The 22,224-nt window shown below is 38.7% G+C and overlaps 13 non-coding genes across 13 annotated transcripts; all 13 read left to right on the forward strand.

Moving 5' to 3' along the window:
• Nucleotides 1-1,517: 1,517 nt before the first annotated feature.
• On the forward strand, nucleotides 1,518-1,589 carry trnaa-cgc (transfer RNA alanine (anticodon CGC)). The gene has a single exon. It is a non-coding gene; the product is annotated as a tRNA-Ala (tRNA).
• Nucleotides 1,590-2,131: 542 nt separating this feature from the next.
• trnat-ugu (transfer RNA threonine (anticodon UGU)) lies at nucleotides 2,132-2,203 on the forward strand. Its single transcript has one exon. It is a non-coding gene; the product is annotated as a tRNA-Thr (tRNA).
• Nucleotides 2,204-3,579: 1,376 nt separating this feature from the next.
• Nucleotides 3,580-3,651, forward strand: trnaa-cgc (transfer RNA alanine (anticodon CGC)). Its single transcript has one exon. It is a non-coding gene; the product is annotated as a tRNA-Ala (tRNA).
• Nucleotides 3,652-4,194: 543 nt separating this feature from the next.
• On the forward strand, nucleotides 4,195-4,266 carry trnat-ugu (transfer RNA threonine (anticodon UGU)). Its single transcript has one exon. It is a non-coding gene; the product is annotated as a tRNA-Thr (tRNA).
• Nucleotides 4,267-5,641: 1,375 nt separating this feature from the next.
• trnaa-cgc (transfer RNA alanine (anticodon CGC)) lies at nucleotides 5,642-5,713 on the forward strand. The gene has a single exon. It is a non-coding gene; the product is annotated as a tRNA-Ala (tRNA).
• Nucleotides 5,714-6,255: 542 nt separating this feature from the next.
• On the forward strand, nucleotides 6,256-6,327 carry trnat-ugu (transfer RNA threonine (anticodon UGU)). Its single transcript has one exon. It is a non-coding gene; the product is annotated as a tRNA-Thr (tRNA).
• Nucleotides 6,328-7,703: 1,376 nt separating this feature from the next.
• On the forward strand, nucleotides 7,704-7,775 carry trnaa-cgc (transfer RNA alanine (anticodon CGC)). The gene has a single exon. It is a non-coding gene; the product is annotated as a tRNA-Ala (tRNA).
• Nucleotides 7,776-8,318: 543 nt separating this feature from the next.
• On the forward strand, nucleotides 8,319-8,390 carry trnat-ugu (transfer RNA threonine (anticodon UGU)). The gene has a single exon. It is a non-coding gene; the product is annotated as a tRNA-Thr (tRNA).
• Nucleotides 8,391-9,766: 1,376 nt separating this feature from the next.
• Nucleotides 9,767-9,838, forward strand: trnaa-cgc (transfer RNA alanine (anticodon CGC)). The gene has a single exon. It is a non-coding gene; the product is annotated as a tRNA-Ala (tRNA).
• Nucleotides 9,839-10,380: 542 nt separating this feature from the next.
• trnat-ugu (transfer RNA threonine (anticodon UGU)) lies at nucleotides 10,381-10,452 on the forward strand. The gene has a single exon. It is a non-coding gene; the product is annotated as a tRNA-Thr (tRNA).
• Nucleotides 10,453-16,337: 5,885 nt separating this feature from the next.
• Nucleotides 16,338-16,409, forward strand: trnaa-ugc (transfer RNA alanine (anticodon UGC)). Its single transcript has one exon. It is a non-coding gene; the product is annotated as a tRNA-Ala (tRNA).
• A 542-nt stretch (nucleotides 16,410-16,951) lies between these two features.
• trnat-ugu (transfer RNA threonine (anticodon UGU)) lies at nucleotides 16,952-17,023 on the forward strand. Its single transcript has one exon. It is a non-coding gene; the product is annotated as a tRNA-Thr (tRNA).
• A 4,471-nt stretch (nucleotides 17,024-21,494) lies between these two features.
• Nucleotides 21,495-21,566, forward strand: trnat-ugu (transfer RNA threonine (anticodon UGU)). The gene has a single exon. It is a non-coding gene; the product is annotated as a tRNA-Thr (tRNA).
• The last annotated feature ends 658 nt before the right edge of the window (nucleotides 21,567-22,224 follow it).

The raw sequence follows: 22,224 nt of genomic DNA on the forward strand, positions 1-22,224 counted from the left end.
CTGAGAGGCACTAAACAACTGTAAATGACACTTAGTTAATATGAGTAGTGAATAACTATCGTATTTTTAATATTCTGCGAAAACAGCTAGTTGATTAGAGGCTTAAAGAGAATTGCAAGAATCGCGCAATTTCACATGCGGGGCACAAACAGGCAAATAACAAAAAGCATCTCGGAACGCACAACTCGTCGGTCGTTGTCAGTGGATTGTATTGGCGGGAAGAACAAAAATATCGTCTGCAGGGTAATCGAAGTCGCCGCATCTAATGTCAAGTCACAGGTGAGCTGCCTTGTTAAACCCTAAAAATAAATAATAACACGATTGCGTTGAAATGACCCATTAAGCCATTTGTTAAGATTTCCCCCATGTGGACCTGTTGTCACTCTTACCCTGATGGTTGCTGATATTTCCAGACACTTTTTCGGTCTTATCTGAGGAATCTATCATTTATATCAGAATGGCCATATTCTGTGGCCAGTTTAGCGCTCATTCAATGACGATTTACTACTCTTTCCCATTGAAGGCCATATTGAGGTTGAATCAATGACTGGACTTTTTAATTGATAAAAACAAATGACTATTGAAAGTGCAAGTCAGTATCGTGCATAATTGTACTGGTCTCTGTGGTGATTTTAGAGCGTTGTCCATATTTCTACTTTTACCGCATACTCTTTAACCCGATACCCAGTTACCGTGCTGATGGCCGAGCGGTCTAAGGCGCTGCGTTCAGGTCGCAGTCTCCCATGGAGGCGTGGGTTCAAATCCCACTTCTGACAGTTGTTTAGTGCCTCTCAGGAGTCATGCTGCTTAGCAGTAATAATAAGAATGATGAAATGACAACTTCACACAGTGAAATAACAATTCATAATAAACACTCTCAAATGCAGACCTTCTGGAGGTGAGCGAAGATCAAGGTTAAATAAGAAAACAGCTGTACTTAATAACGAATGAATAAGGGTAACATTTTGTGTTGCAAATTAGGTGATGACATCATTTTGCAACTTCTAGCGACTTTTAGGACAGCCAATAGCTACTTTCCTTACTGAGGTGTTGGCAACACTGCTAACTTTAAACATCGGCTATCTGAGCAGCTAACTGATCGCTGCAGCTGTACAAAGCCCATCTGTAAATAGCCCACCCAATCTACCTACCTCATCCCCATATTGTTTTAATATACTTTCTGCTCTTTGCACACCAGTATTTCTACTTGCACATCATCATCTGCTCATCTATCACTCCAGTGTTAATTTGCTAAATTGTAAATACTTCGCTACTATGGCCTATTTATTGCCTTACCTCCATTTGCACGCACTGTATATAGACTTTCTTCTATTGTGTTATTGACTGTACGCTTGTTTATTCCATCTGTAACTCTGTGTTGTTGTTTGTGTTGCGCTGCTTTGCTTTATCTTGGCCAGGTCGCAGTTGAATATGAAAACTTGTTCTCAACTAGCTTACCTGGTTAATTATAGGTAAAATTAAAATAAAAATAAAAACATTTTTTTATTTCCCAGGAAGGGGATGTAGCTCAGTGGTAGAGCGCATGCTTCGCATGTATGAGGTCCTGGGTTCAATCCCCAGCTTCTCCATTAAAATTTTTGCAATGGCCCATCTCCTACTTTCCAGAATGTTGAAATTCTCAGCAGGAAACAGAGATGTGCTAAATAATTTGCTCTTGTAATCTGAAGAACATGTGTTCAATCCCTGTTCGTACATTTATGGAACAGAAGTGGCATGGTTGCCAACTTCAATTGCATCATTTTCAAAAACTGAAGTTCATGGGTTAGATGACTGTCCATACTTGCTTGTATTTAGAATTGCTGCTATCATTTCATTGTAGCTTCAATGGAGTGGTGTATATAAAAAGTACATTGTATTAATATTGCATTTTATCTGCAAATAAAATGGGATCGAAGCTCAGAGGGGGAGTGCATGCTATTTTAGTATGAGGTCCTTGGTTCAATCCCAAGGTTCTCCACTGAGTATTTGTGTGCCAAATTCACATTACACAACTCCTACTTTTCAGAATGTTAAAATTCTCACAGGAAACAGAGATGTTATTTGTGTGCCAAATTCACATTACACAACTACTACTTTCCAGAATGTTGATAAATATCTTGCAGCATAGAGTGGCATGGTGGCCAAGCGGTAAGGCGTCGGTCTTGTAAACCGAAGATCATGGGTTCAAATCACATCTGTGCCTTACTGAAAGATAGCTGGTACCATGGGAAGGTTCTTTCACTGGAGGACTTTGAAGAAAAAAAAGTTTTCTCAAAATTGCAACCCTGCTATTATATAGTAAGGGGATGTGCCTCTACGGTAGAGCTAATACTTGAAATGCATGCGCTCTGAAGTTAATCCCCAAATTCTCTGATGAGTATATTTAGTTGTGAAATTAGCTTTTGCACAACTCTACTTTCCACAATGTTGACATTTTAAGAAGGAAATAGATGTGCTAAGTCATCTGTTTTTGTAAACTGATGCACATGGGTTCAATCCTGGGTTCAAGCCTTGTTCGACGTTTATGGAAGCTTTGTATTGAATTGTAGCGAGGGCCAGCCGACTAGAGCATACAGGCCACTACGACCTGTATGCTCTAGGCGGCTGGCCCTCGCTACATATTCGTCGCCAGACCCACTGGTTCCAGGTCATCTTTTTAGTCTATGCTAGGTAAAGCTCCGCCTTATCTCAGCTCACTGGTCACGATAACAACACCCACCCGTAGCACGCGCTCCAGCAGGTATATCTCACTGGTCATCCCCAAAGCCAACACCTCCTTTGGCCGCCTTTCCTTCCAGTTCTCTGCTGACAATGACTGGAACGAATTGCAAAAATCGCTGAAGCTGGAGACATATTTCCCTCACTAACTTTCAGTGTTGCCAACTTAGCGACTTAGTCGCTGTATTTAGCAAGTATTCAAACCCCTCTGAATACTTGCAGACATTTTCATTTTACTCACCTTTTGTCTCTTCCACAATGTTATTCCTCACTCCTACAGTGTCCATCACAATTACATGCACATTGACAATTATGCAAATTAGGTGATGACATCATTTAGCAACTTCTAGCGACTTTTAGGACAGCCAATAGCTACTTTCCTTACTGAGGTGTTGGCAACACTGCTAACTTTAAACATCGGCTATCTGAGCAGCTAACTGATCGCTGCAGCTGTACAAAGCCCATCTGTAAATAGCCCACCCAATCTACCTACCTCATCCCCATATTGTTTTAATATACTTTCTGCTCTTTGCACACCAGTATTTCTACTTGCACATCATCATCTGCTCATCTATCACTCCAGTGTTAATTTGCTAAATTGTAAATACTTCGCTACTATGGCCTATTTATTGCCTTACCTCCATTTGCACGCACTGTATATAGACTTTCTTCTATTGTGTTATTGACTGTACGCTTGTTTATTCCATCTGTAACTCTGTGTTGTTGTTTGTGTTGCGCTGCTTTGCTTTATCTTGGCCAGGTCGCAGTTGAATATGAAAACTTGTTCTCAACTAGCTTACCTGGTTAATTATAGGTGAAATTAAAAAAATTAAAAAAAAACATTTTTTTATTTCCCAGAAAGGGGATGTAGCTCAGTGGTAGAGCGCATGCTTCGCATGTATGAGGTCCTGGGTTCAATCCCCAGCTTCTCCATTAGCATTTTTGCAATGGCCCATCTCCTACTTTCCAGAATGTTGAAATTCTCAGCAGGAAACAGAGATGTGCTAAATAATTTGCTCTTGTAATCTGAAGAACATGTGTTCAATCCCTGTTCGTACATTCATGGAACAGAAGTGGCATGGTTGCCAACTTCAATTGCATCATTTTCATAAACTGAAGTTCATGGGTTAGATGACTGTCCATACTTGCTTGTATTTAGAATTGCTGCTATCATTTCATTGTAGCTTCAATGGAGTGGTGTATATAAAAAGTACATTGTATTAATATTGCATTTTATCTGCAAATAAAATGGGATCGAAGCTCAGAGGGGGAGTGCATGCTATTTTAGTATGAGGTCCTTGGTTCAATCCCAAGGTTCTCCACTGAGTATTTGTGTGCCAAATTCACATTACACAACTCCTACTTTTCAGAATGTTAAAATTCTCACAGGAAACAGAGATGTTATTTGTGTGCCAAATTCACATTACACAACTACTACTTTCCAGAATGTTGATAAAATATCTTGCAGCATAGAGTGGCATGGTGGCCAAGCGGTAAGGCGTCGGTCTTGTAAACCGAAGATCATGGGTTCAAATCCCATCTGTGCCTTACTGAAAGATAGCTGGTACCATGGGAAGGTTCTTTCACTGGAGGACTTTGAAGAAAAAAAAGTTTTCTCAAAATGGCAACCCTGCTATTATATAGGAAGGGGATGTGCCTCTACGGTAGAGCTAATACTTGAAATGCATGCGCTCTGAAGTTAATCCCCAAATTCTCTGATGAGTATATTTAGTTGTGAAATTAGCTTTTGCACAACTCTACTTTCCACAATGTTGACATTTTAAGAAGGAAATAGATGTGCTAAGTCATCTGTTTTTGTAAACTGAAGCACATGGGTTCAATCCTGGGTTCAAGCCTTGTTCGACGTTTATGGAAGCTTTGTATTGAATTGTAGCGAGGGCCAGCCGACTAGAGCATACAGGCCACTACGACCTGTATGCTCTAGTCGGCTGGCCCTCGCTACATATTCGTCGCCAGACCCACTGGTTCCAGGTCATCTTTTTAGTCTATGCTAGGTAAAGCTCCGCCTTATCTCAGCTCACTGGTCACGATAACAACACCCACCCGTAGCACGCGCTCCAGCAGGTATATCTCACTGGTCATCCCCAAAGCCAACACCTCCTTTGGCCGCCTTTCCTTCCAGTTCTCTGCTGACAATGACTGGAACGAATTGCAAAAATCGCTGAAGCTGGAGACATATTTCCCTCACTAACTTTCAGTGTTGCCAACTTAGCGACTTAGTCGCTGTATTTAGCAAGTATTCAAACCCCTCTGAATACTTGCAGACATTTTCATTTTACTCACCTTTTGTCTCTTCCACAATGTTATTCCTCACTCCTACAGTGTCCATCACAATTACATGCACATTGACAATTATGCAAATTAGGTGATGACATCATTTAGCAACTTCTAGCGACTTTTAGGACAGCCAATAGCTACTTTCCTTACTGAGGTGTTGGCAACACTGCTAACTTTAAACATCGGCTATCTGAGCAGCTAACTGATCGCTGCAGCTGTACAAAGCCCATCTGTAAATAGCCCACCCAATCTACCTACCTCATCCCCATATTGTTTTAATATACTTTCTGCTCTTTGCACACCAGTATTTCTACTTGCACATCATCATCTGCTCATCTATCACTCCAGTGTTAATTTGCTAAATTGTAAATACTTCGCTACTATGGCCTATTTATTGCCTTACCTCCATTTGCACGCACTGTATATAGACTTTCTTCTATTGTGTTATTGACTGTACGCTTGTTTATTCCATCTGTAACTCTGTGTTGTTGTTTGTGTTGCGCTGCTTTGCTTTATCTTGGCCAGGTCGCAGTTGAATATGAAAACTTGTTCTCAACTAGCTTACCTGGTTAATTATAGGTGAAATTAAAAAAATAAAAAAAAAAATTTTTTTATTTCCCAGAAAGGGGATGTAGCTCAGTGGTAGAGCGCATGCTTCGCATGTATGAGGTCCTGGGTTCAATCCCCAGCTTCTCCATTACATTTTTGCAATGGCCCATCTCCTACTTTCCAGAATGTTGAAATTCTCAGCAGGAAACAGAGATGTGCTAAATAATTTGCTCTTGTAATCTGAAGAACATGTGTTCAATCCCTGTTCGTACATTCATGGAACAGAAGTGGCATGGTTGCCAACTTCAATTGCATCATTTTCATAAACTGAAGTTCATGGGTTAGATGACTGTCCATACTTGCTTGTATTTAGAATTGCTGCTATCATTTCATTGTAGCTTCAATGGAGTGGTGTATATAAAAAGTACATTGTATTAATATTGCATTTTATCTGCAAATAAAATGGGATCGAAGCTCAGAGGGGGAGTGCATGCTATTTTAGTATGAGGTCCTTGGTTCAATCCCAAGGTTCTCCACTGAGTATTTGTGTGCCAAATTCACATTACACAACTCCTACTTTTCAGAATGTTAAAATTCTCACAGGAAACAGAGATGTTATTTGTGTGCCAAATTCACATTACACAACTACTACTTTCCAGAATGTTGATAAAATATCTTGCAGCATAGAGTGGCATGGTGGCCAAGCGGTAAGGCGTCGGTCTTGTAAACCGAAGATCATGGGTTCAAATCCCATCTGTGCCTTACTGAAAGATAGCTGGTACCATGGGAAGGTTCTTTCACTGGAGGACTTTGAAGAAAAAAAAGTTTTCTCAAAATGGCAACCCTGCTATTATATAGGAAGGGGATGTGCCTCTACGGTAGAGCTAATACTTGAAATGCATGCGCTCTGAAGTTAATCCCCAAATTCTCTGATGAGTATATTTAGTTGTGAAATTAGCTTTTGCACAACTCTACTTTCCACAATGTTGACATTTTAAGAAGGAAATAGATGTGCTAAGTCATCTGTTTTTGTAAACTGAAGCACATGGGTTCAATCCTGGGTTCAAGCCTTGTTCGACGTTTATGGAAGCTTTGTATTGAATTGTAGCGAGGGCCAGCCGACTAGAGCATACAGGCCACTACGACCTGTATGCTCTAGTCGGCTGGCCCTCGCTACATATTCGTCGCCAGACCCACTGGTTCCAGGTCATCTTTTTAGTCTATGCTAGGTAAAGCTCCGCCTTATCTCAGCTCACTGGTCACGATAACAACACCCACCCGTAGCACGCGCTCCAGCAGGTATATCTCACTGGTCATCCCCAAAGCCAACACCTCCTTTGGCCTCCTTTCCTTCCAGTTCTCTGCTGACAATGACTGGAACGAATTGCAAAAATCGCTGAAGCTGGAGACATATTTCCCTCACTAACTTTCAGTGTTGCCAACTTAGCGACTTAGTCGCTGTATTTAGCAAGTATTCAAACCCCTCTGAATACTTGCAGACATTTTCATTTTACTCACCTTTTGTCTCTTCCACAATGTTATTCCTCACTCCTACAGTGTCCATCACAATTACATGCACATTGACAATTATGCAAATTAGGTGATGACATCATTTAGCAACTTTTAGCGACTTTTAGGACAGCCAATAGCTACTTTCCTTACTGAGGTGTTGGCAACACTGCTAACTTTAAACATCGGCAATCTGAGCAGCTAACTGATCGCTGCAGCTGTACAAAGCCCATCTGTAAATAGCCCACCCAATCTACCTACCTCATCCCCATATTGTTTTAATATACTTTCTGCTCTTTGCACACCAGTATTTCTACTTGCACATCATCATCTGCTCATCTATCACTCCAGTGTTAATTTGCTAAATTGTAAATACTTCGCTACTATGGCCTATTTATTGCCTTACCTCCATTTGCACGCACTGTATATAGACTTTCTTCTATTGTGTTATTGACTGTACGCTTGTTTATTCCATCTGTAACTCTGTGTTGTTGTTTGTGTTGCGCTGCTTTGCTTTATCTTGGCCAGGTCGCAGTTGAATATGAAAACTTGTTCTCAACTAGCTTACCTGGTTAATTATAGGTGAAATTAAAAAAATAAAAAATAAAAAATTTTTTATTTCCCAGAAAGGGGATGTAGCTCAGTGGTAGAGCGCATGCTTCGCATGTATGATGTCCTGGGTTCAATCCCCAGCTTCTCCATTCACATTTTTGCAATGGCCCATCTCCTACTTTCCAGAATGTTGAAATTCTCAGCAGGAAACAGAGATGTGCTAAATAATTTGCTCTTGTAATCTGAAGAACATGTGTTCAATCCCTGTTCGTACATTCATGGAACAGAAGTGGCATGGTTGCCAACTTCAATTGCATCATTTTCATAAACTGAAGTTCATGGGTTAGATGACTGTCCATACTTGCTTGTATTTAGAATTGCTGCTATCATTTCATTGTAGCTTCAATGGAGTGGTGTATATAAAAAGTACATTGTATTAATATTGCATTTTATCTGCAAATAAAATGGGATCGAAGCTCAGAGGGGGAGTGCATGCTATTTTAGTATGAGGTCCTTGGTTCAATCCCAAGGTTCTCCACTGAGTATTTGTGTGCCAAATTCACATTACACAACTCCTACTTTTCAGAATGTTAAAATTCTCACAGGAAACAGAGATGTTATTTGTGTGCCAAATTCACATTACACAACTACTACTTTCCAGAATGTTGATAAAATATCTTGCAGCATAGAGTGGCATGGTGGCCAAGCGGTAAGGCGTCGGTCTTGTAAACCGAAGATCATGGGTTCAAATCCCATCTGTGCCTTACTGAAAGATAGCTGGTACCATGTGAAGGTTCTTTCACTGGAGGACTTTGAAGAAAAAAAAGTTTTCTCAAAATGGCAACCCTGCTATTATATAGTAAGGGGATGTGCCTCTACGGTAGAGCTAATACTTGAAATGCATGCGCTCTGAAGTTAATCCCCAAATTCTCTGATGAGTATATTTAGTTGTGAAATTAGCTTTTGCACAACTCTACTTTCCACAATGTTGACATTTTAAGAAGGAAATAGATGTGCTAAGTCATCTGTTTTTGTAAACTGAAGCACATGGGTTCAATCCTGGGTTCAAGCCTTGTTCGACGTTTATGGAAGCTTTGTATTGAATTGTAGCGAGGGCCAGCCGACTAGAGCATACAGGCCACTACGACCTGTATGCTCTAGTCGGCTGGCCCTCGCTACATATTCGTCGCCAGACCCACTGGTTCCAGGTCATCTTTTTAGTCTATGCTAGGTAAAGCTCCGCCTTATCTCAGCTCACTGGTCACGATAACAACACCCACCCGTAGCACGCGCTCCAGCAGGTATATCTCACTGGTCATCCCCAAAGCCAACACCTCCTTTGGCCTCCTTTCCTTCCAGTTCTCTGCTGACAATGACTGGAACGAATTGCAAAAATCGCTGAAGCTGGAGACATATTTCCCTCACTAACTTTCAGTGTTGCCAACTTAGCGACTTAGTCGCTGTATTTAGCAAGTATTCAAACCCCTCTGAATACTTGCAGACATTTTCATTTTACTCACCTTTTGTCTCTTCCACAATGTTATTCCTCACTCCTACAGTGTCCATCACAATTACATGCACATTGACAATTATGCAAATTAGGTGATGACATCATTTAGCAACTTTTAGCGACTTTTAGGACAGCCAATAGCTACTTTCCTTACTGAGGTGTTGGCAACACTGCTAACTTTAAACATCGGCAATCTGAGCAGCTAACTGATCGCTGCAGCTGTACAAAGCCCATCTGTAAATAGCCCACCCAATCTACCTACCTCATCCCCATATTGTTTTAATATACTTTCTGCTCTTTGCACACCAGTATTTCTACTTGCACATCATCATCTGCTCATCTATCACTCCAGTGTTAATTTGCTAAATTGTAAATACTTCGCTACTATGGCCTATTTATTGCCTTACCTCCATTTGCACGCACTGTATATAGACTTTCTTCTATTGTGTTATTGACTGTACGCTTGTTTATTCCATCTGTAACTCTGTGTTGTTGTTTGTGTTGCGCTGCTTTGCTTTATCTTGGCCAGGTCGCAGTTGAATATGAAAACTTGTTCTCAACTAGCTTACCTGGTTAATTATAGGTGAAATTAAAAAAATAAAAAAAAAACATTTTTTTATTTCCCAGAAAGGGGATGTAGCTCAGTGGTAGAGCGCATGCTTCGCATGTATGAGGTCCTGGGTTCAATCCCCAGCTTCTCCATTCACATTTTTGCAATGGCCCATCTCCTACTTTCCAGAATGTTGAAATTCTCAGCAGGAAACAGAGATGTGCTAAATAATTTGCTCTTGTAATCTGAAGAACATGTGTTCAATCCCTGTTCGTACATTTATGGAACAGAAGTGGCATGGTTGCCAACTTCAATTGCATCATTTTCAAAAACTGAAGTTCATGGGTTAGATGACTGTCCATACTTGCTTGTATTTAGAATTGCTGCTATCATTTCATTGTAGCTTCAATGGAGTGGTGTATATAAAAAGTACATTGTATTAATATTGCATTTTATCTGCAAATAAAATGGGATCGAAGCTCAGAGGGGGAGTGCATGCTATTTTAGTATGAGGTCCTTGGTTCAATCCCAAGGTTCTCCACTGAGTATTTGTGTGCCAAATTCACATTACACAACTCCTACTTTTCAGAATGTAAAAATTCTCACAGGAAACAGAGATGTTATTTGTGTGCCAAATTCACATTACACAACTACTACTTTCCAGAATGTTGATAAATATCTTGCAGAATAGAGTGGCATGGTGGTCAAGCGGTAAGGTGTCGGTCTTGTAAACCGAAGATCATGGGTTCAAATCCCATCTGTGCCTTACTGAAAGATAGCTGGTACCATGGGAAGGTTCTTTCACTGGAGGACTTTGAAGAAAAAAAGTTTTCTCAAAATGGCAACCCTGCTATTATATAGTAAGGGAATACCCCCCTGAATTGTACAAAAATGAATGGCAAGATATTGGCATTGGACAAACCATATACACGATGTCCAATACCACCCAAAGCGGCGTTGATTCGTGCAAAGTATATGGCAATTGCCAATTGTAACACTTCAAAAATCCAACAGGGGGCGAGTGCGCTCCATCTGGGTTTTTCATATTAGAAATGCAACCCAAGTCAACATCCAAAAGCAAAATTTTGAAAAAAGGATATTTTTTTCTAAAACTTTTCACCCCTTAAAAAAGTGCTTTCTGGGCCTTTTTTCGAAATTCTTTCGATTTTTTTGTCAATTACACATGTGTAAGAGCTGTATGAATATACTTTTGTCCAATTTTTTTATCATATTTTTTATTTTTTTAATTACATGCGCATAAGGCATATGTTTTGTCCATTTGCAATATGATTTCATAGGAAGTCAAAAGTCAAAAGTCAAAAATGTCAAAATTTGGTAAAAAACTTCACACATCCTTAAAAAAGTGCTTTCTGGACCGTTTTTCAAAATTCTATCAATTTTTGTGTCAATTACACATGTATAAGAACTTTATCAACATACTTTAGTCATACTTTATTATCATTTTTTTTTTTTTTTTTACTTGTGCATAAGGCATATGTTTTCTCCATTTGGAATATGATTTCATAGGAAGTCAAAAGTCAAAAGTCAAAAATGTCAAAATTTGGTAAAAAACTTCACACATCCTTAAAAAAGTGCTTTCTGGACCGTTTTTCAAAATTCTTTCAATTTATGTGTCAATTACACATGTATAAGAACTTTATCAACATACTTTAGTCATACTTTATTATCATTTTTTTTATTTTTTTTTACTTGTGCATAAGGCATATGTTTTCTCCATTTGGAATATGATTTCATAGGAAGTCAAAAGTCAAAAATGTCAAAATTTGGTAAAAAACTTCACACATCCTTAAAAAAGTGCTTTCTGGACCGTTTTTCAAAATTCTTTCAATTTTTGTGTCAATTACACATGTATAAGAACTTTATCAACATACTTTAGTCATACTTTATTATCATTTTTTTTATTTTTTTTACTTGTGCATAAGGCATATGTTTTCTCCATTTGGAATATGATTTCATAGGAAGTCAAAAGTCAAAAATGTCAAAATTTTATAAAAAACTTCACACACCCTTAAAAAAGTGCTTTCTGGACCGTTTTTCAAAATTCTTTCGAATTTTGTGTCAATTACACATGTATAAGAACTGTATCAACATATTTTAGTCGTCTTTTATTATCATATTTTTTTTTTTTTTTACTTGTGCATAAGGCAAATGTTTTGTCCATTTGCAATATGATTTAATAGGATGTCAAAAGTCAAAAATTAGATTTTTAAACTTTAAAAACTAAAAAAAGTGCTTTCTGGACCGTTTTTCGAAATTGTTTCGATTTTAAGACAATTAATCATGTGTAAGAAGTGTATGAATATACTTCTGTAAAATGTTATTATCATAATTATTTTTTTTTTTACTTGTGCATAAGGAATATGATTTGTCCATTTGCAATATGATTTCATAGGAAGTCAAAAGTCAAATTTTTTGGGGGCCAAAATTGACTGAACTGATGAACTCGGGACGGCCGGGCAGTGATAGTTGTTCATTTCCATCACTCGTTGTGTTGATTTCATCATGTCCATTTGGTGATGTTTTTTCACTATAGAATCATATTGCAAATGCGCATGCAACTGGTAACCGGAAGAAAAAAAAATGATGATTTCATTATGTCCATTTGTTTATGTTTCCTTACTTTTTCAAAGTCACTGTGCATTTGCAATATGTTTTAATGGGCAGGTACCATCACAAATTTGTCATGCTCAAAATTCAAACTATACTTTGCTCAAACTATACCTTTGTCAACTTGTATTATCATAATTTTTTTTTGTTTTACTTGTGCATAAGGCATATGTTTTGTCCATTTGCAATATGATGTCATAGGAAGTCAAAAGTCAAAGTCAAAAGTAACGATTTTCCTCCGTGCAACTGGTGATCTGAAATGTGCAACTGGTGATCTGAAATGTGCAACTGGTAACCCCCCCAAAAAATTGTTTTGTTTATGTTTCCTTACTTTTTCAAAGTCCCTGTGCATTTGCAATATGTTTCAATGGGCAGGTACCATCACGAATTGGTCATGCTATAAAAATCCTGCAGGAATGTGAAATTGACTGGCCCGATGAACTCGGGATGGCTTTGCAGTGATTCTGGTTCATCTCAATCGCTCGTTAGGGTAGATTTCAGAATGTCGCTTTTGGTGATGGTACCTCACTGTTTAAACATATTGCAAATGTACAAGAGTCAAGTGGACAAGAGTCCATCAGTCAATTAGATATAATTCTGACACCAAACTGATACAAACTGACACCAAACCCACTTTTTCCAACTCGTTTAGTAGCCAACTATTACATACTTCAGAGCTGGCCCAAAATTCACAACGCCTTCGGTTCAAACCATAAAAAAAACATAAAACACGTAGTTACGTTCTAGCTGCGGGTCCATTTCTTATGTTATGTGTTGGCCTAGCTGAGGCGACCCCGAATCCCAAGTTTCGGCTCGATAGGTCATTTGGTGTCCGAGAAAAACCCTAATTGGTGCTGAAAATCCACTTTTTTCCATGCTTTGCTACGGGGTCCTTGAACGAGCTATCGGACAGAAACGTTGGGGTCCCTCTCTATGGGCCGAGCCGGTTTCAATGCACCTAGCCTTGCGTCTCTGAGACTTTTCTAAACGTCGTCATTTTCGTAATGGTCAAAATGAATTGAAGGTATTGCAAATGTACGAGGCTGTTTCTCGGTCCGAGAACCGTCTAGAGCCACGTAACTCACCACGCACCATCGACCGGAGGTCTAGAACAGGTTTCTAAAGTTTCGGAACTCTAGGTCTGACGGTTCTTTTTTAGCTCCAACAAAGCTAACTATTGCAGCCACTGTCTGTCTCTACGCACCCCAATACGTCCCTCCATCCAAGTTGTGTTTTAGTGTGATTTTTTTTTCCTTTGATTTTTTGGGGGAAAAATGACTGATTTACAGTACATGGGGGTTGCCTAATCACACATATGAAGTTTTGGAAAGATCAGACTTTTTTTAACCCCTCGAAACATCCCCTGAGACACCAATTATGGCACTTCCGGTTGGCACAGGAAGCTATAAATCAACACATATCCTCATTGGGGTATGCTGTTACAGAATCCTGAGTTTTAAGTCCTTACGTTAAGAACTGACTGATTTACACAGGGTTGAATGCACTATGTCTGTCAAACTGCAGGCAGGGTATGGGTAAACACTTTTAGGGTGATTTTAACCACTTCCGGTTGGTCCAGGAAGCTCAGAATCAACACAGGTAGACCTCATAGTGGCCTGATGGACTGGTACCGAAGACAGGTTCATACGGCATTCATAACCCATATAGACTTCAGTTTGAAATTAGGGGTGCAGGCAATGTATTCCTATGGGGAGAGATGACACTGTAATCTGTGAGATCAAAAAACACTGTTTTACTGTTAAGGGTTAATGCCACACGGTCAAGGTTAGGCTTGCACGGATCGGGAGGACCTTAGGAACATTCATGTGGTGTAATTTTTCTTCTCACCCTAACGGTTCTCTCACTGTCACTCAAAAGCAAATGACATTGTGGGGCAGGCTTCATTTTGGGCCTACTTTTCTAATGGTCGTTGCGCTTAGACCGAGCGAGCTACGGTCAAGCGGGATAGCTCGTTGAACTCAGCACAGTCTGGAGACTATGGTGATGCCATTTTTTGTGTTGATTTCAGAATGCCATTTTGGTGATGGTCCCTCTCCGTTTAAACATATTGCAAATGCACAAAAGTCAACAACTTTCCAGAATGTTGAAATTCTCAGCAGGAAACAGAGATGTGCTAAATAATTTGCTCTTGTAATCTGAAGAACATGTGTTCAATCCCTGTTCGTACATTTATGGAACAGAAGTGGCATGGTTGCCAACTTCAATTGCATCATTTTCAAAAACTGAAGTTCATGGGTTAGATGACTGTCCATACTTGCTTGTATTTAGAATTGCTGCTATCATTTCATTGTAGCTTCAATGGAGTGGTGTATATAAAAAGTACGTTGTATTAATATTGCATTTTATCTGCAAATAAAATGGGATCGAAGCTCAGAGGGGGAGTGCATGCTATTTTAGTATGAGGTCCTTGGTTCAATCCCAAGGTTCTCCACTGAGTATTTGTGTGCCAAATTCACATTACACAACTCCTACTTTTCAGAATGTTAAAATTCTCACAGGAAACAGAGATGTTATTTGTGTGCCAAATTCACATTACACAACTACTACTTTCCAGAATGTTGATAAATATCTTGCAGCATAGAGTGGCATGGTGGCCAAGCGGTAAGGCGTCGGTCTTGTAAACCGAAGAGCATGAAAGATAGCTGATACCATGGGAAGGTTCTTTCACTGGAGGACTTTGAAGAAAAAAAAGTTTTCTCAAAATGGCAACCCTGCTATTATATAGTAAGGGGATGTGCCTCTACGGTAGAGCTAATACTTGAAATGCATGCGCTCTGAAGTTAATCCCCAAATTCTCTGATGAGTATATTTAGTTGTGAAATTAGCTTTTGCACAACTCTACTTTCCACAATGTTGACATTTTAAGAAGGAAATAGATGTGCTAAGTCATCTGTTTTTGTAAACTGAAGCACATGGGTTCAATCCTGGGTTCAAGCCTTGTTCGACGTTTATGGAAGCTTTGTATTGAATTGTAGCGAGGGCCAGCCGACTAGAGCATACAGGCCACTACGACCTGTATGCTCTAGTCGGCTGGCCCTCGCTACATATTCGTCGCCAGACCCACTTGTTCCAGGTCATCTTTTTAGTCTATGCTAGGTAAAGCTCCGCCTTATCTCAGCTCACAGGTCACGATAACAACACCCACCCGTAGCACGCGCTCCAGCAGGTATATCTCACTGGTCATCCCCAAAGCCAACACCTCCTTTGGCCTCCTTTCCTTCCAGTTCTCTGCTGACAATGACTGGAACGAATTGCAAAAATCGCTGAAGCTGGAGACATATTTCCCTCACTAACTTTCAGTGTTGCCAACTTAGCGACTTAGTCGCTGTATTTAGCAAGTATTCAAACCCCTCTGAATACTTGCAGACATTTTCATTTTACTCACCTTTTGTCTCTTCCACAATGTTATTCCTCACTCCTACAGTGTCCATCACAATTACATGCACATTGACAATTATGCAAATTAGGTGATGACATCATTTAGCAACTTTTAGCGACTTTTAGGACAGCCAATAGCTACTTTCCTTACTGAGGTGTTGGCAACACTGCTAACTTTAAACATCGGCAATCTGAGCAGCTAACTGATCGCTGCAGCTGTACAAAGCCCATCTGTAAATAGCCCACCCAATCTACCTACCTCATCCCCATATTGTTTTAATATACTTTCTGCTCTTTGCACACCAGTATTTCTACTTGCACATCATCATCTGCTCATCTATCACTCCAGTGTTAATTTGCTAAATTGTAAATACTTCGCTACTATGGCCTATTTATTGCCTTACCTCCATTTGCACGCACTGTATATAGACTTTCTTCTATTGTGTTATTGACTGTACGCTTGTTTATTCCATCTGTAACTCTGTGTTGTTGTTTGTGTTGCGCTGCTTTGCTTTATCTTGGCTAGGTCGCAGTTGAATATGAAAACTTGTTCTCAACTAGCTTACCTGGTTAATTATAGGTGAAATTTTAAAAAAAAATTTAAAAAAAAAATGATTTCCAGAAAGGGATGTAGCTCAGTGGTAGAGCGCATGCTTTGCATGTATGAGGTCCTGGGTTCAATCCCCAGCTCCTCCATTAAAATTTTTGCAATGGCCAATCTCCTACTTTCCAGAATGTTGAAATTCTCAGCAGGAAACAGAGATGTGCTAAATAATTTGCTCTTGTAATCTGAAGAACATGTGTTCAATCCCTGTTCGTACATTTATGGAACAGAAGTGGCATGGTTGCCAACTTCAATTGCATCATTTTCAAAAACTGAAGTTCATGGGTTAGATGACTGTCCATACTTGCTTGTATTTAGAATTGCTGCTATCATTTCATTGTAGCTTCAATGGAGTGGTGTATATAAAAAGTACATTGTATTAATATTGCATTTTATCTGCAAATAAAATGGGATCGAAGCTCAGAGGGGGAGTGCATGCTATTTTAGTATGAGGTCCTTGGTTCAATCCCAAGGTTCTCCACTGAGTATTTGTGTGCCAAATTCACATTACACAACTCCTACTTTTCAGAATGTAAAAATTCTCACAGGAAACAGAGATGTTATTTGTGTGCCAAATTCACATTACACAACTACTACTTTCCAGAATGTTGATAAATATCTTGCAGAATAGAGTGGCATGGTGGTCAAGCGGTAAGGCGTCGGTCTTGTAAACCGAAGATCATGGGTTCAAATCCCATCTGTGCCTTACTGAAAGATAGCTGGTACCATGGGAAGGTTCTTTCACTGGAGGACTTTGAAGAAAAAAAGTTTTCTCAAAATGGCAACCCTGCTATTATATAGTAAGGGAATACCCCCCTGAATTGTACAAAAATGAATGGCAAGATATTGGCATTGGACAAACCATATACACGATGTCCAATACCACCCAAAGCGGCGTTGATTCGTGCAAAGTATATGGCAATTGCCAATTGTAACACTTCAAAAATCCAACAGGGGGCGAGTGCGCTCCATCTGGGTTTTTCATATTGGAAATGCAACCCAAGTCAACATCCAAAAGCAAAATTTTGAAAAAAGGATATTTTTTTCTAAAACTTTTCACCCCTTAAAAAAGTGCTTTCTGGGCCTTTTTTCGAAATTCTTTCAATTTTTTTGTCAATTACACATGTGTAAGAGCTGTATGAATATACTTTTGTCCAATTTTTTTATCATATTTTTTATTTTTTTAATTACATGCGCATAAGGCACATGTTTTGTCCATTTGCAATATGATTTCATAGGAAGTCAAAAGTCAAAAGTCAAAAATGTCAAAATTTGGTAAAAAACTTCACACATCCTTAAAAAAGTGCTTTCTGGACCGTTTTTCAAAATTCTATCAATTTTTGTGTCAATTACACATGTATAAGAACTTTATCAACATACTTTAGTCATACTTTATTATCATTTTTTTTTTTTTTTTTACTTGTGCATAAGGCATATGTTTTCTCCATTTGGAATATGATTTCATAGGAAGTCAAAAGTCAAAAGTCAAAAATGTCAAAATTTGGTAAAAAACTTCACACATCCTTAAAAAAGTGCTTTCTGGACCGTTTTTCAAAATTCTTTCAATTTATGTGTCAATTACACATGTATAAGAACTTTATCAATATACTTTAGTCATACTTTATTATCATTTTTTTTTTTTTTTTTTTACTTGTGCATAAGGCATATGTTTTCTCCATTTGGAATATGATTTCATAGGAAGTCAAAAGTCAAAAATGTCAAAATTTGGTAAAAAACTTCACACATCCTTAAAAAAGTGCTTTCTGGACCGTTTTTCAAAATTCTTTCAATTTTTGTGTCAATTACACATGTATAAGAACTTTATCAACATACTTTAGTCATACTTTATTATCATTTTTTTTATTTTTTTTACTTGTGCATAAGGCATATGTTTTCTCCATTTGGAATATGATTTCATAGGAAGTCAAAAGTCAAAAATGTCAAAATTTTATAAAAAACTTCACACACCCTTAAAAAAGTGCTTTCTGGACCGTTTTTCAAAATTCTTTCGAATTTTGTGTCAATTACACATGTATAAGAACTGTATCAACATATTTTAGTCGTCTTTTATTATCATATTTTTTTTTTTTTTACTTGTGCATAAGGCAAATGTTTTGTCCATTTGCAATATGATTTAATAGGATGTCAAAAGTCAAAAATTAGATTTTTTTTTTAAACTTTAAAAACTAAAAAAAGTGCTTTCTGGACCGTTTTTCGAAATTGTTTCGATTTTAAGACAATTAATCATGTGTAAGAAGTGTATGAATATACTTCTGTAAAATGTTATTATCATAATTATTTTTTTTTTTACTTGTGCATAAGGAATATGATTTGTCCATTTGCAATATGATTTCATAGGAAGTCAAAAGTCAATTTTTTGGGGGCCAAAATTGACTGAACTGATGAACTCGGGACGGCCGGGCAGTGATAGTTGTTCATTTCCATCACTCGTTGTGTTGATTTCATCATGTCCATTTGGTGATGTTTTTTCACTATAGAATCATATTGCAAATGCGCATGCAACTGGTAACCGGAAGAAAAAAAAATGATGATTTCATTATGTCCATTTGTTTATGTTTCCTTACTTTTTCAAAGTCACTGTGCATTTGCAATATGTTTTAATGGGCAGGTACCATCACAAATTTGTCATGCTCAAAATTCAAACTATACTTTGCTCAAACTATACCTTTGTCAACTTGTATTATCATAATTTTTTTTTGTTTTACTTGTGCATAAGGCATATGTTTTGTCCATTTGCAATATGATGTCATAGGAAGTCAAAAGTCAAAGTCAAAAGTAACGATTTTCCTCCGTGCAACTGGTGATCTGAAATGTGCAACTGGTGATCTGAAATGTGCAACTGGTAACCCCCCCCAAAAATTGTTTTGTTTATGTTTCCTTACTTTTTCAAAGTCCCTGTGCATTTGCAATATGTTTCAATGGGCAGGTACCATCACGAATTGGTCATGCTATAAAAATCCTGCAGGAATGTGAAATTGACTGGCCCGATGAACTCGGGATGGCTTTGCAGTTATTCTGGTTCATCTCAATCGCTCGTTAGGGTAGATTTCAGAATGTCGCTTTTGGTGATGGTACCTCACTGTTTAAACATATTGCAAATGTACAAGAGTCAAGTGGACAAGAGTCCATCAGTCAATTAGATATAATTCTGACACCAAACTGATACAAACTGACACCAAACCCACTTTTTCCAACTCGTTTAGTAGCCAACTATTACATACTTCAGAGCTGGCCCAAAATTCACAACGCCTTCGGTTCAAACCATAAAAAAAACATAAAACACGTAGTTACGTTCTAGCTGCGGGTCCATTTCTTATGTTATGTGTTGGCCTAGCTGAGGCGACCCCGAATCCCAAGTTTCGGCTCGATAGGTCATTTGGTGTCCGAGAAAAACCCTAATTGGTGCTGAAAATCCACTTTTTTCCATGCTTTGCTACGGGGTCCTTGAACGAGCTATCGGACAGAAACGTTGGGGTCCCTCTCTATGGGCCGAGCCGGTTTCAATGCACCTAGCCTTGCGTCTCTGAGACTTTTCTAAACGTCGTCATTTTCGTAATGGTCAAAATGAATTGAAGGTATTGCAAATGTACGAGGCTGTTTCTCGGTCCGAGAACCGTCTAGAGCCACGTAACTCACCACGCACCATCGACCGGAGGTCTAGAACAGGTTTCTAAAGTTTCGGAACTCTAGGTCTGACGGTTCTTTTTTAGCTCCAACAAAGCTAACTATTGCAGCCACTGTCTGTCTCTACGCACCCCAATACGTCCCTCCATCCAAGTTGTGTTTTAGTGTGATTTTTTTTTCCTTTGATTTTTTGGGGGAAAAATGACTGATTTACAGTACATGGGGGTTGCCTAATCACACATATGAAGTTTTGGAAAGATCAGACTTTTTTTAACCCCTCGAAACATCCCCTGAGACACCAATTATGGCACTTCCGGTTGGCACAGGAAGCTATAAATCAACACATATCCTCATTGGGGTATGCTGTTACAGAATCCTGAGTTTTAAGTCCTTACGTTAAGAACTGACTGATTTACACAGGGTTGAATGCACTATGTCTGTCAAACTGCAGGCAGGGTATGGGTAAACACTTTTAGGGTGATTTTAACCACTTCCGGTTGGTCCAGGAAGCTCAGAATCAACACAGGTAGACCTCATAGTGGCCTGATGGACTGGTACCGAAGACAGGTTCATACGGCATTCATAACCCATATAGACTTCAGTTTGAAATTAGGGGTGCAGGCAATGTATTCCTATGGGGAGAGATGACACTGTAATCTGTGAGATCAAAAAACACTGTTTTACTGTTAAGGGTTAATGCCACACGGTCAAGGTTAGGCTTGCACGGATCGGGAGGACCTTAGGAACATTCATGTGGTGTAATTTTTCTTCTCACCCTAACGGTTCTCTCACTGTCACTCAAAAGCAAATGACATTGTGGGGCAGGCTTCATTTTGGGCCTACTTTTCTAATGGTCGTTGCGCTTAGACCGAGCGAGCTACGGTCAAGCGGGATAGCTCGTTGAACTCAGCACAGTCTGGAGACTATGGTGATGCCATTTTTTGTGTTGATTTCAGAATGCCATTTTGGTGATGGTCCCTCTCCGTTTAAACATATTGCAAATGCACAAAAGTCAACAACTTTCCAGAATGTTGAAATTCTCAGCAGGAAACAGAGATGTGCTAAATAATTTGCTCTTGTAATCTGAAGAACATGTGTTCAATCCCTGTTCGTACATTTATGGAACAGAAGTGGCATGGTTGCCAACTTCAATTGCATCATTTTCAAAAACTGAAGTTCATGGGTTAGATGACTGTCCATACTTGCTTGTATTTAGAATTGCTGCTATCATTTCATTGTAGCTTCAATGGAGTGGTGTATATAAAAAGTACATTGTATTAATATTGCATTTTATCTGCAAATAAAATGGGATCGAAGCTCAGAGGGGGAGTGCATGCTATTTTAGTATGAGGTCCTTGGTTCAATCCCAAGGTTCTCCACTGAGTATTTGTGTGCCAAATTCACATTACACAACTCCTACTTTTCAGAATGTAAAAATTCTCACAGGAAACAGAGATGTTATTTGTGTGCCAAATTCACATTACACAACTACTACTTTCCAGAATGTTGATAAATATCTTGCAGAATAGAGTGGCATGGTGGTCAAGCGGTAAGGCGTCGGTCTTGTAAACCGAAGATCATGGGTTCAAATCCCATCTGTGCCTTACTGAAAGATAGCTGGTACCATGGGAAGGTTCTTTCACTGGAGGACTTTGAAGAAAAAAAGTTTTCTCAAAATGGCAACCCTGCTATTATATAGTAAGGGAATACCCCCCTGAATTGTACAAAAATGAATGGCAAGATATTGGCATTGGACAAACCATATACACGATGTCCAATACCACCCAAAGCGGCGTTGATTCGTGCAAAGTATATGGCAATTGCCAATTGTAACACTTCAAAAATCCAACAGGGGGCGAGTGCGCTCCATCTGGGTTTTTCATATTGGAAATGCAACCCAAGTCAACATCCAAAAGCAAAATTTTGAAAAAAGGATATTTTTTTCTAAAACTTTTCACCCCTTAAAAAAGTGCTTTCTGGGCCTTTTTTCGAAATTCTTTCGATTTTTTTGTCAATTACACATGTGTAAGAGCTGTATGAATATACTTTTGTCCAATTTTTTTATCATATTTTTTATTTTTTTAATTACATGCGCATAAGGCATATGTTTTGTCCATTTGCAATATGATTTCATAGGAAGTCAAAAGTCAAAAGTCAAAAATGTCAAAATTTGGTAAAAAACTTCACACATCCTTAAAAAAGTGCTTTCTGGACCGTTTTTCAAAATTCTATCAATTTTTGTGTCAATTACACATGTATAAG

Source organism: Oncorhynchus clarkii, unplaced genomic scaffold (genome assembly GCF_045791955.1).
Source record: "Oncorhynchus clarkii lewisi isolate Uvic-CL-2024 unplaced genomic scaffold, UVic_Ocla_1.0 unplaced_contig_8806_pilon_pilon, whole genome shotgun sequence".
Lineage (NCBI taxonomy): Eukaryota > Metazoa > Chordata > Actinopteri > Salmoniformes > Salmonidae > Oncorhynchus > Oncorhynchus clarkii.